The sequence below is a fragment of the Mastacembelus armatus genome, chromosome 4, assembly GCF_900324485.2.
Source record: "Mastacembelus armatus chromosome 4, fMasArm1.2, whole genome shotgun sequence".
Classification (NCBI taxonomy): Eukaryota; Metazoa; Chordata; class Actinopteri; order Synbranchiformes; family Mastacembelidae; genus Mastacembelus; species Mastacembelus armatus.
In genome coordinates this window covers 10779662-10791318 of record NC_046636.1, presented here as the reverse complement: position 1 = coordinate 10791318, position 11657 = coordinate 10779662, and the positions used below count along the sequence as shown (strand labels likewise).

Here is an 11657-nt window from a genome sequence, read left to right as displayed (position 1 = left end):
TGGAGTTTAAAGTACAGTATTTCCATCTGAAATAAACAAGGGGTGAGAGGGCCCGATGTTTTCACTTGGAAAAGATAAGAGATGCATAATGACCACACAGAGATGCATACTGGTGCAAAACCACTAAACAGAGATGCAACTCAGTTGAGAGTCATTTTGTGGCTCTTTTCATCACATACCAGATTTGGAGTCATCATTCTGAGCTGTGACACATGATAGTAAATCAACCCTTTTTTATAGCCTTAGTAATATTTACTTTCAGATGATGATCTCTTTTTTGTTTCATGTTTAGATAAATTGAGAGTAACAATTGTACCATATCATGAAAATCAAAAATATAGGCTACAAGAAAATATGGCAAACATAAATATTTGCATACCTGGAAAGAATTATAGCTAGGGGGTAGATAAACAGTGAGTTTATATAAAAATATCAGTCTAAAGTTTATTAGTTTTTACAGTCTTTGTTATCAGAAAAGCAAATGGGTGATATGTAGCCCACTGCTTAGCCTCCTTTAAAAAAAAAGAAAATGTAACTTTTCTTTCGCGGTAAATATGCATTTATGACTATGAGACTCTGCTAATGAAATAGGTATATTTATTACCTATAATTAGGAGGTAATAAGGGTGAGGAGCTGTGTGCCCCTGTCGCAGTTTCCCGCGGTGATGTCATGGTAACGTTATGTCACTTCCTGCCGTTAGACAGCCAGTTCAGGCCAGTTCACTACTCAGTCTGTCAAAACACACAAACCTTCCACTCTGCCTGTCTGCTCCGACAACATTCTCCTCTCAAACTTAGCCCCTTTTCTTCTACAACGACGTTTTCCTTCAGATAGCAGCTACTCTCGTCTCACTATGACTCTTAGGTGATCTTCAGAGTGTCCAGGTGGTTCTGGGTGAGTGTTTTTTGTTGCATTTTGCCTTTATCTCTGTCCATGTGTCAGGGTGTGAGGGCTGGCTAAAGCTAACGCTAAAGGATGCGTGTCAGCCTGTCTGTCCTGCAGGGAGGCAGGACAGTTCCGCTCACAGAAAACAGAAAGCGCAATCAACACATGGGCGTTATTAAGGTAGTAATAACTAAAAAGCGGACTAACAGTGAGGCTGGGCTACCGTGAGTTCCGCTAGCCAACACCCACCGATGGCTCCTCGATGAAGCCTTTCCCTGGCTGTCTGGGGCTTTTTGTAGCCATGATTCATTGTCAGCAATTTGGTATTTACCGCTATAGCTAACTACTATTATCAGGGATGTGAGTTAGTTATTATGAGCTCGAGAGAGAGATAACGTTAACTATATGTTATTCTGCATCCTGTTGTCATTTTAAAAATGTAATGTGATGGATGCACGTTACACAGAGGTGATTGGACAGAAAGTTGTCTTTTGGCATATTGTAACGTTACGACGTAACAGCAGTGATTCAGTTAAGAAGGAAAATCCTATATGTACATATAGAACTGTATACAGCAGAAAAAAAAATAAGAAATGTAATCAAAGCGACTGAACTTGTCTCAGCATCACTTAACTTACAGTTATCTTTAAACTTTAAACAGGCCGGACACATTAATACTAGTTACCCGGGCGGTAGGCTAATCATGGTATGGGCACCTCAGAAAAGAAACATACACAAAAAAAGAACCCTGTATAACACACTTACTTTCTGACAATGTCATTTCACACCTGCCACACCAATGTATTTTCCAGTTATCTGGCTTAACAAAATCATCTGTGACATGCTGATTTTCATCTGTTAAAACCTGGAAAGAAAACAATAGTGAGCAACACTGCTACCAATTTGGACAATGTGTTAGATTAGAGGTTGACTGATACAGGTTTTCTATGGTCGATGCTGAATTTTAGAAATCAGGCTGATTTGTGATGCCGATTTTTTTTTTTTTTTTTTTGGCTGAAATGATAGACCAATATTCTTTTACTGGGTATTCAGATTTTCTGTGCCTAGGATCACACTTTTAGGTGTGCTCACATTTATACAGTGCCTTATATGCACAGTGCTCTTTTTGCTGACTCCATCCTGCTTTCTTACCTTGTTTCTCTCCCTCCTCTTTCCTTTGTGCTTTCAAACAAATGGCGAACGTAACATCCAGCCACAGAATATATGATTTAGTAAGAGGTATAAATGGACCTGTATCTAAATGAATAGATATGAATAGAAATGCTGGTTTGCTAATTAGCCATGTGGAGCAAAGTTACAGTAATGTAAACATAAAACTGAATTTTCTTTCAGTTGTTGCAATGCTTTCTAATACTGCATATTATTGCTATTTAATCTCTACCTAATAAAGGTCATCAATTAGCTCATTACCTGGCAAGTATGCAACTAAGTCACCTAATGTTAATAATAACAACCAGTTTAACTCAACTTCCACAATCAGACCAGTCAGCACCTGTATTTTATAAGGGTGACATCAACTTGTGGTTTTAAGCTCTACCATGAAATCCACCACTACTACTTCTTCAACATTGCTTTTATGTGAATGGTGGATTACAACAACACTGGATGCGCCTGCCTGTTTATCGGCTTAATATGCTGATTATGTTAAAAATGGCAAAAATCATTCAAACTTGTTCCTCGACCCTTCATAGCAGCTTCTTCAGAGGTGCCCTTGGCCTCTTTGTGATCTCGCATTATTCGCCTTCAGGTAGAGCAGGTGCGGGCAACTCCCATCTTGAGCTGCTTATTTTTCAACTATCCCTGCTCTAGCCACTGATGATTACCTGGATTAGGTTCTGGCAGCCAATAGCTGGAAGAATTTGCTTTGTCTTCTCACAATCCACCCTCAGATCCACCCTGAGATCCACCCTTGAGATCCACCCTTGAGATCCACCCTTGAGATCCACCCTTGAGATCTACTTGACTTGACTTGACTTAATTCCCTTATTAGTCCCACAGTGGGGAAATTCTATTACCACCCAAGTGCACACACCCGGAGCAGTGGGCAGCCAATGCCAGTTGGGGGTCCGGTGCCTTGCTCAAGGGTCTCATTGTGGCATTGAGGGTGGACAGGGCGCTGGCTGTTCACGCTGCCCACCAACAATTCCTGTCGGACCTGAGACTCAAACCCATGACTTTCAGGTTACAAGTCCGACTCCCTATCCATTAGGCCACGACCGATCATATATGTATTATATATGATATTTTATTTTTTCCACTTTATCTTTTTATCTTACTGCACTTATATAGGGATTCATTACCATGGATTTTTCATTTGTATAATTGGTACTTTATTACGTCACCACAGATCAGTGTGGAATATGACTTTGTCTTCATTACGTATATATATATTTTTTTATGTATTCTGTCATATTTTAATAATACGGTTTATGTCCATTGAACTTTATGATATGCCCAGAAATATCATGACATTTTTGTTATAGAATTATGTTTGAGCACTTGTTTATTATATTTATTTGGCATGGGCAACACTTTTCAAATATTCACACAGTTGCTTTATTTAAAAAAAAAAAAAGAAGCAAATTTGTCTTTAAAAACAATGAACAACTGTTTTCCTTTGCTTTACCAGTGCCTGGAAATAAAGCTGTAATAAGGGCAGTATATCATTTTACTACAGTGCCAAATGCAAACAGCACAAACAAGTAAACTCAGGCAGGTTAAGTTAGCATATTACAACAACCAAGTATCTTATTTTATGGAGATTCATTTTTTTCCATGATAGAATCTTAAGCCAGAATCGCTGTTCTGTCATTGCTTGTGACTGGACTGGGGTTACAAATTAAAAATTTTTCAGTAATTAACAATCAACAACAATAATAATAATAATTGTTATTTTTATTATAATTAATGTTATTGTACCTCTCTAAGGGAAGTCATAGGCTTGTTCAAAGTAGTTTAAGAGCTCCACTTTTATCTTGCACTGCAGTCATCTGGTGTAGTATACAGCATTGTGGTACTTGGCATGGTTTTGCAGTATTTACAATGAGCAGTATACCATTTTAGTGTGTAGACTAGACTTTATTTTTCCCTCTTCATTATGCCTATTCATTTTCCATGGCCAGCTTTGTCATGTTTCACAGAGTTGCTCATAGTGAGGCAGAGGAAAAAATTAGTTTATGTGACTTTGATGACAATGTAATCTTTGAGTTGGGAGAAATGATGATCTACACCAGGAGCCAACGTGGTATAGATCAGGGGTGTGTTCAGCCAATCTGAAGCTAAAAAAAAGCATGGCTAGCTGGAAAACAAGCAAGGCTGAAAATTTTTCAAAACCAGGGTTGACCACCACTGATCTATAGCTATTCCCTTAGTCCATATGAAGGTGTCCCACTCACACACACAAAATCAACACAAAATGTTGGTTATATCAAGACTTAATGTACTTAATTTAGCTGTGATGTTACAAAAGAAACGAAAGTGTAAAAAGGGAACTGCTGCCTTCATGAAATATGGGTGTGATGACTCCTTGATTCTAGGAGTCATTCAGCAACATTGGTAATCACATGTCTGTGCATGCACAGCAGCCAGTGTGATGAGTCAACAGGTTCTCACATTTCTCACATTTCAGACTTAATTGTTTCCCAAAAAACATTTTTCAGACATGGTTAATAAGATGTATTTATTGTTCACAAATAATTTTCAAAGTTACTGTAACAATAATATTACAATTAAAGTTAAAAGTTAGAATGAAGAAAAGCCACCCCTATATGAAAACACTTAAAGCATGATGATATATAATGTGTTGTGGAACATTAAAAAATAGGCTTAAAAAAAAAAAACATGATCATGCACGTCTGAAATCTCTCTAAAAAGTTGAGACTATTCACTAAGAACAGGAATTGATGGAGCAGATTACTGTCGGATCAAACTGTTAACTTGCCAGATTCACACGCCACCAGTTCAAATTTGCACCTCGTGTCTTTTAAAAGCTTCGCTGTTTATATTTAAACTCCACTGGATTAATGTTAAGAGAAATGATTATTTGATTTTGTCATTATAAAACTGTGGCACGTAGAATAGTTTTAATTTTACTGTGTGGCTAATGGGATGTTTATAGTCCTGTTTTAGTCCTGCCCTTTGCAAAATAAATGATACCTGAAGCTCTAAAAATTGGTTAACATGTATGTATATTTATATATTGAGTCACGATGTACAAATGAAAATTTATTTGATTTTCTACTTTTTAGCTGAATACACTTTGTTCGAGTTCATACCTGATCAAATTTACAGTACTGTATTAAAGTGTTAACTTCAACAGTCCTACATAACACTTTAATAATTCAGCTTTAGTTGAAGTAACTTCAACAGTGCAGTCCTGTTGCTATGACAGATTCTTTATTATTTATTTGAAGATTTTACTGATCATTTAGGATTTGCATAACATTGCCACTAACAGTTTCAAAGTATGAGACTTTACAGTTTAAGGATGTCTTTTTAAAAGCATTTGGACTGCATCACTGTGACACTAATGATTGTTTGTGAGGTGGTTTTTGGATATATATGGCAGACTTTCATTTGAAGTTTATGTGGTGGGTCCCACACTGCTGGCTCTAGCTGCCCTTATCAGCAAACAATGAGATGATTCAACAAATTGAATTTGAATTGAACAGAGCTCTGGATAGGCCCCTTCCTAAAGTACTCTACATGGTGATGATCATGGAGAAGCTCAAGAGATCAGATGCTATTGAAGCGCTGCAGTCATGTTTACATCCCTTTCACAGATCTGGTAAAATGGCCAAAGAGCACAGTACTACTATGGCAAAGCTGCTGTTGACACCACTCCTTCATCTGGCATTAAGTAAAGTGACATAGCCTCACACTGACGCATCATGAGTTGTACAGTGGTTCATTGTGTGGGTGGTACATATCTGCTGAAAATCAGACTCATATGCTTTATGACCATAGGAAACTGATTCAGCAACAAAACCCTCAAATGAACACCCCTACCAAAAAAAAGATACCCCTTCTCTTGGGAGCATGTGTGAGGACACACTCTGAGTTGTATTTATTTCCTTCAAATATTTCTCATTTGGCATTTAAGACTGCAGTTCAGTTGAACTGATTCACCCTTTTCATCTTGACTTGCAGATGACATTTACGATTTAAATTTACTAATTAAATAAGGATATCTTTTATTAATTCAGTAGTCTGGTCTATAACATCCTTATAGAAATGATTCTATCAATAAGCTGCTCTACAAAGTAAAGCAGTCTCTTAATCTTTTATGCAGTGGTATCAGTTGTTTTTCATAGACTGTCAAGCAATGCCACTGTTAATCCAGGAGCATGTGCTCTGACTTAAAACTCAGCCCACTTTTGATCTGTTGGAATATTGCCTTTTCCCAGGCGTTTCACTTCATTTTTCTTCTCATAGATCTTTCACAAGATTTGCACCATACGCAGCCTCAGTTCTTGTACACCTCTTACTCTCCATTCATGTTAACTCCCATTTCTTTCGCATTGCATTAATTATAGGTCACTGTTTGTGATCTAAAGCTTGTGTATGTCATCTGACAACTTCCAGTACAGCCATCTACAATATGTTTGAGGAGTTGCAGATCTTTCCTTCATTAATAGATGAGCTTCAATGAATATTTATATTGTAAATGACTCCATGCTTTAGATAGCATATCTGCTCTATTATTGTTTTGTGTTTGTTTGTTTTTTAATCAAACAAACAAAACAACTCCACTGACAGGGCAGCTTGTGAGGTACAGCAAGTGCCTACATGACATGTCCTTTACACAATTATCGAGCTGATGTTTGGTTAGTTGTTGGTATGACAAGATTCTATTTATTATTAACCTCTGCTGAAATGCAGCTTTGACCTACACTGGAATGATTTTCCAACAGGCCAACTTGTTAGCATCTGGTTGAATTGACCCTGGCCATTCTCTGTGGTGTTTTGTGATTTGTAGTGTCTGTAAAAGTTGAGTACTGAGAACATACATTTCATCACATTGTGTTTGACTGCAATAGTTTCTGAATTGATAGGATTTAGGTCAAGTGCCCAGTGTAAAGCTGAAAGCTGTGCATTCTAGTCAGATATGGGACATGGTAATCAGCCCATCTGAAAGGACAGTAAAGCCATATATAACAATATGTAACCGTCTCTTGGCATCATGCACTGCAGTAATTTTTAGGGATTTCTGATCAAGTGTTTTTGCCCCCGATCCCATCCAGATCATTTAATATTTTTATTTATTTATTGTTATTTTTGCATATTTTGTAAATAAACCAAATTCCCTCTCTGATGATTAGTAAAGGTAAGCATATTAAGTACAATAAAACGCATTGCAATGTTGTCCTTTGTCCGTGACAAATGCATTTAAAACATGTCTGCATCCAAACTATTCCTTAGTTTTTTTTTTTTTTTTTTTTTTTTTGCTTGTCTCACATGCTCGGTTGTATGAGATGCACAGAACTCATTAGCATGCAGTACTGCTTTCTTTAACTTAAATGTGGAGTCAGTCCAGTGGGCAGTTAGGCTAAGCAGTGACATCAGGCATATATCAGAACTCCACGTCTGGTAAAGGCAATAGCTGTCGCGTCTGATAAAATATTTCCTAGGTGGTCACAAACTTTGTTGTGAAGTTCTGGTATAGCTGAGAGGGTAGCTAGTACCTTGGCTCCAGATGCTCTTACAGATGCAAAAATATGTAAAGTATGCAAAAATAACAGAGCCTTCAGCCTTTGCCTGAGCAAACTCGCTGTGTTTCGTTTTGTGGTTTTTTTTTTTTTGTTGTTGTTTTTTTTCTAGGTGGAGAATGAAGTTGGTAGTATAGAATTTTGCTCTACAACTACCAGCTCACAAAACAGCCACATTGCACACTTTACAAATTGCTATTCGACTGCTCTTGTTTACCAGTAAAAAGTATGTCTACACCGCAGACATGACAACAAAAGACTGGCTTCGCCACATGTTTAATCCAATCCAATCCAACCATTTAAAAAAATGCCTGGATCTGCCCCAATATCAATCTTGCAGATTGGATTGGGACATCACTAGTAATTTTAAACATGTACCTGTACCCTTATTAGTTTATTTAAAAATTTTTTTAAACATTTTGGAGTTCTGAGCCTTATTGAACTAACGTACTTCCCTTGTTACGATTTGTCTACTTCAGATGTCCTTCTACAAAACACTATAGAATTTGTCATATTTTGTGATGTCTTCATCCAATATGAAGCAGCTCATATTTCAGCAATTCATTATTAATAGTGTGTCATGTAACTGGAAATATTTTTTCTGGCATTTGTTCTCGAAAATATGGGTGGAATTGGAGATATTTTAACACTTCCCCTTTGATCGAGCCACCTGGCTGCTTAGTTGCTTTTGACATTACAACAGGAATTTCACTTCCCTATTACATGCCACATATACTAGATACACATTACATCAAATGACAAAAAAAATGTGGTGTTTTTCTTACTGTAATCAATTATAGTTCTTCAAACATCCTAAATTTTTCTGATAACATTTTCTCTGATTGTAATGATTGTACTTTCAATCAGCAAATTACATTTCCTTATGAATATATTTATTGATTGATATGATTAACATTACTCGTACATATTTACTTTTAACATTTTAGAAGAAGAGATGGCTGGTTCTATTATGGAACCAGTTCCAGGTTTGTCAAAAACCCAGGTCCATTAAGCTTCTTAGCAAAATGAATCCTGAAGATGTATAAAAACTTGTGACAGCTCAGTGACATGGTTTGTACAGTAGTATTTGTTAACTGTGCCAAAGTCAACTATACAACAATATGAGATTGTTGTATAGTTGACTTTGGTCAGTGATGCAGTCCAAATGTATATTGTGAAATATGAGATTTGCAGGTGGGTACTCAGAAAAAGGCTGGACTGACAAGTTTAACATGTTTAACTGTTTCTGCAGTGTCTGACAGGTAAAATCTGGTGTATTGTTGATAACTTCAGAAAAACAAGTACTTGTAAAATCACCAGTTTTGTCAAAGGGGAAAAAGATCTATTTTTTTTTCTAGGAAATTTTCCTAGGAATTTTTAGTGACCAATTGTGCTTCTCCTGTTGCAGAATGGGTCTGTTCTTGTTCTTTTCTTCTTCCTCTATTCTTTCCCTCTGGGCTGGTTCTGATCTGTGACACCACTCTAATGATGAAACTGTATGGGCCTGTGTGCTTGGTGCCTTGTTGCATCTCCTCTGTACATATGAATGCTTTCAAAGCTGGTGGAGGAAGAGTTCATAACTGTTCAGGTGTGGGGTGGGGTTGATGTTTTATAGCATTTATTTTATACTTTATCTACTTCATCACTCAGTGATTATCTGTTCAATAAATCACTGAGGTTTTGCATATACAATGCAGTTACATTACCTGAAGGTAAACAGCAACAAGTCGCAGAATATTATGAGATGCCACATTTATCCTTCTTAAGTTATCCAAAATGCACAAAGTTGTTACTTTAACTGGTAAACTGGTAGGAAGGGCAGGTGTTTTTTTTTGTTTTTTTTTCCCAGCAAGGCAGCCACAGTGATAAACCACTCGATTGGCAAATGGTGGGCAAACAAAACTGGGCTATATACCCCCTGAGTAGGAGGGGAAGTGATAATGAAAGCACATTGAGTGCAAAGCATGATGGCAACAAAACCTTTTTTCCACCAAATGCTTCCATGAATTATAGACTTCTGTCTTTGGGTCATGGCTCATTGTTCACTTTTTCCTTTTCGTCTCAGGAAAGACAGGGAAAGGATAGTGTTTATGCTTAGTGTTAGCAGTCCTCAAGTTATTTGTGTTTTTTTTTTTAACTTAATTTTGTACAGATGCATTTTTGAGACATTCCATTCTCAAACCATGCAAATACAAGAGATAAAACCTGATGGTGGAGTCATACCAGTGACCTTTTTAATTGGACTTATCTTATGCTCGCTGCTTTTGGACTCATATAGCTGGCCAAGTTTTGACCTCTGTTGTGCTTAGATACACACATACTCAGTGGGTTTTTTTTTTCCCCAGCATCTCACAGTTTCTTTCCAGGAACACCGATGATTGTCAGGTGTAATCTTGTTTCAAAATAGAACAGCTGCTTTTTGTTTTCCCCCCACCCAGCATTGCTTATTAATACAATAGCAGACTAATCAAATCAGAGACAACAATGTGGCTTTAGGCTGGGCTCAAGAAGGCTATAAATATATCCAGGAGTCATGCTGACTCCTAGAGGCCCCAAACAGGGTAATCTATGTTCCAGTAAGAACATTGGTCTCCCCTGTCAACTTCATATACACAGCTTACAGTATCTGTTTTTTTTTTTTTTTTGGTTGGTTTGTTTGTTACTGTTCTAGTAGGCAAAAAGGAGTGGGAGATGGTTTACATTGTGTCATCAGCATTGATACAGAGATGGAAACAGCAAGCCTCATGTGTAGATAGGAGTCAGGAGGAATCACCTGTCAGTTCTTTCATATACTGGAGCCATTTCATCACTGGGTCATGATTTTTTGTTCAAATTGTTGCACATGATGTTATCACAGCACCCAGCTTCCTAGTCACTGGGAGTGACGCGTAAAGATGATCAGGTTGAACAGGGTTGGTACATGAAGTCAAGTAAAACCAAAAAAAATTGTGGTCATATTTAGTTGGACAGGGCCAGTTTGACTAATTTTTGCTTTTTAGTCTTTTCCCTTTCAGGGGATGCCTTAAGCACATTTCCATTATGTAGCTGAATTCATACATAAAAGGCAGGTTCTACTCAGTACTTTCTAAGCGCATACCAAACGAATATATACTGTCTAACAATATACATCAGTGAACACCTTGGCATGTGTTTTTACCTTACCTAGTTTGTTGAAAAATTCTTATGCAGCTCAGTACACATTAACCATTATTTTTCTCTTAGGATGAATTGTTACCGTTTTGTCAAAATGTGTAAAAGTTTTGGAAAGCTGTGTTTGTAATGTGCATTGTTAAGTTTGTTCTTTTTTTTCCAGGGTTCCAGGTTGGTGTGGTGAGAGAGTAAACTAACTGCAGGGAGGAGGACTGCCTGGGGCGTCTTGTCCCTGGCTCTCAAGGTAAATGGCAACTTTTGTCTGTGTTATTTTCTTGGAGTGCTGAGAAGATGGAGTCCAGAATACTGAATCTAGAATAGCAACATTGGACCATCACAAAACTGCACAAAAGCTTCTTCAATGTTGAAGACTGCATTGGACTCTGAATGTGAGCTATATTTAGTTTCCCCAGTATATTTTACGGACACTGTAGTGATCCTGGGCAGCATGGTGGCTGAGTGGTTAGCACTGTTGCCTCACAGCAAGAAGGTCGTTGGTTCGTAACCCGGCCTTTTTGTGTTTGCATGTTCTCCCTGTGCTTGCGTGGGTTTACTCCGGGTACTCCGGTTTCCGACCAAAAACATGCATGTTAGGCTGATTTGTGAATCTAAATTGCCCGTAGGAGTGAGTGTGAGTGTGTGAGGTTGTCTGTCTTTGTGTGTCTATATGTGGCCCTGTGATGGACTGGTGACCTGTCCAGGGTGTACCCCTTCCTTCCACCCGAGAGAGAGCTGGGATAGGCTCCAGCAGATCCCCGTGACGCTGATTCAGGAAAAAGCGGGTATAGGGGATGGATGGATGTAATGATCCTGTATAGCAAGATCACCACCTTCACTATGTCATCCTTAGAGGTCCTTCAAATGACCACATGCCCAGGTTGTAAATCCCCATT

At 37.9% G+C, this 11657-nt stretch overlaps 1 protein-coding gene across 1 annotated transcript in view; it reads left to right on the top strand.

The window, feature by feature from the left end:
• Window positions 1–721: 721 nt before the first annotated feature.
• atp13a3 (ATPase 13A3) overlaps window positions 722–11657 on the top strand; it is a 43369-nt gene continuing 32433 nt past the window's right edge. The window contains 2 exon segments of the mRNA XM_026322876.2: window positions 722–895; window positions 10928–11008. The gene's annotated coding sequence lies outside the window, so the exon portion shown is untranslated.